This window comes from Anser cygnoides, chromosome Z (genome assembly GCF_040182565.1).
Source record: "Anser cygnoides isolate HZ-2024a breed goose chromosome Z, Taihu_goose_T2T_genome, whole genome shotgun sequence".
In the NCBI taxonomy this organism is placed as follows: domain Eukaryota; kingdom Metazoa; phylum Chordata; class Aves; order Anseriformes; family Anatidae; genus Anser; species Anser cygnoides.
In genome coordinates, this window is record NC_089912.1 from 79,301,344 (window position 1) to 79,303,706 (window position 2,363).

At 58.6% G+C, this 2,363-nt stretch overlaps 1 long non-coding RNA gene across 1 annotated transcript; it reads left to right on the forward strand.

The window, feature by feature from the left end:
- The first annotated feature begins 782 nt into the window (after positions 1–782).
- Positions 783–2,007, forward strand: LOC136789093 (uncharacterized). The gene is made up of 2 exons (XR_010827875.1): positions 783–1,208; positions 1,419–2,007. It is a non-coding gene; the product is annotated as an uncharacterized lncRNA (long non-coding RNA).
- Positions 2,008–2,363: the final 356 nt, after the last annotated feature.

The window sequence follows — 2,363 nt, forward strand, 5'->3', positions numbered from 1 at the left end:
GGCGCGGACGGCCTCGGCCCCGGAACACTGGCCCCAACGGCCACGCAGGCCTGAGATGGCTGCCCGTGCTGACAGGGAGGCTGCTCAGCTGCCTGCTCCTGCTGCTCCAGCCTCAGCTCTGGACACACACTCAGCCAGAGGAACTCAGCTCGTCTCTCCTCTCTCCTCAGGCCCACACCTCAAACGGCTTTCAGCACCCTACAGGACACTGACCGAACCAAACCACGGCACACTCCTGGCCACTCCTTTCCAGCACTGTGCCACACAATAGTCCACGCTCTACAGGACAGGTAACATCACCCCAACCCGCACCCTACCATGATCTCATAGCAAGCAGACAGGTGACACGCTCGGGCCAGGATGGCAGTGACGGCTCCATCAGGACGACGGGACACGGACAGCCTTGGTGAGACGCTAGAGACTCTTGGGCAGAGAGGCAGGGGCTGCCCGTGGTCACAGGGGGATGCTGCTCCGTTTGGTGCTTCTTCTCTTTCAGCCAGAATCACGCAGCGATGGGACCAGACCACAGCACACTCCTGGCCTCTCTCCCCTTGACAACTCAGCTCGAAAAGATGCCAGCACTCTACAGGACAGATAAGACAGCCCCATCCCATTCCCCACCATGGTCTCACTGCCAGCTGGACGGTGATGGCTTGGCCCAACACAGCTGACTCTTGGCTGTCAGGAGACACAGGCTGGACGGCATTAATGTCAGGCTGGGAGAGCCTTAGGCTGGGAGGCATGGTCTGCTCCTGGCCACAGGGGAAGGCTGCTCTCTTTTGGCTTCCTCTCTTACAGCTGGAAACACACACAGCGATGGGACCAGACCATGGCACGATCCTGGCCTCACTGCCCTCGACCACTCAGCTGGAAGGAAGAGCTGCCAACGCTCTACAGGACAGGTAAGATCACCCCAACCCACACCCACCATGGTCCACAGCAGACAGACAGGTGACACGCTCGGGCCAGGACGGCAGTGACCGCTCCATCAGGACGACGGGACACGGACAGCCTCGGTGAGACGCTAGAGACTCTTGGGCAGAGAGGCAGGGGCTGCCCGTGGTCACAGGGGGATGCTGCTCCGTTTGGTGCTTCTTCTCTTTCAGCCAGAAACACACAGCGATGGGACAAGACCACGGCACGCTCCTGGCCTCGCTGCCCTTGAGAATTCAGCTGGAAGGAAGAGCTGCCAACACTCTACAGGACACGTAAGCGATCCCAAAGCCATACCCCACCACAGTCTCACACCATGCCAGAAGATGACACGGTTGGGCTACGAGGGGCATCTCCTGGCCGTCAGGGAGACGTGAGATGGACAGCCTTGGAGTGAGGCTGGGAGAGCCTTGCTCAGGGAGGAAGGGATGGCTTTCAGTGTTGGCAGGGGGTGGCTGCTCTGTTTGTCACCTCCTCTGTTACAGGTGGACTCACTGAGAGTGAGGGAATGAAGCCATGGCACACTCCTGGCCTCTCTCTTCCAGCACTCTGATGGAGAATTCACCACGCTCTCCAGGACAGATAAGATCACCGCAACCCATTCCCCTCCCCGGTCTCACTGCCTGCGGGAAGGTGATGGGCTTGGCCCAACACGGCTGACTCTTGGCTGTCAGGGAGACACAGGCAGGACGGCCTTGCTGTCAGGCTGCGAGTGCCTCACGCAGGGAGGCTGGGACTGCTCCTGGCCATGGGCTGGGGCTGCTCTTTTTGATCATTTTCCTTTCTCACCCCATCACAGAGCCCCGAGCACACCAAGGTGTGCCACTCTCCCTTCCCTCCTCTGCCCAATCCATCCACGGCCACTGACCTGAAAGCTGCTGCAGCTTTCTACAACCGCAGCCACCGAAGGAGCAGGAAGCACACAAGGACCCCGTCTCTACCCTACTGTGGTCCTACAAGCACAACAACGGGCCCTGCAGCTATGGACAAAGAGAGCTCGGCACGCCTCCACGCCACCCCACCCCATCCCATGTCTCTCTCTAATGTTGCTCAAATAAACGTTCTGATTCACAACCTCATCGGCTGCTTTTTCCTGCCCTTCCTGGGGAAACCTTGGGGGGCTTTGCCTTTTGCAGAAGGAGCGAGTGCACCAGCCTCCTCTTCTTCAGACACTGGCATCAAGAGTATTTCAAAGCAGATTAAGGGTCCTAATTTAAGACCGGTGTCTGCAGGCGTGGGTCTGGAAACCAGTTTGCTCCCTCTTTTACCAAGGGACCACATGTGTATAAGGAAGGAAGAACACTTAACACAAAAACCTCATCTGCTCTGATGGAACTGCTTGAGGAAATTCCCCTTCCTGACATGCGCTCCGCACCCAACGTGCAGCCGCTGGGGGGGCTGCCCCGCTGCTGGAAATCAAAGAGAACCAT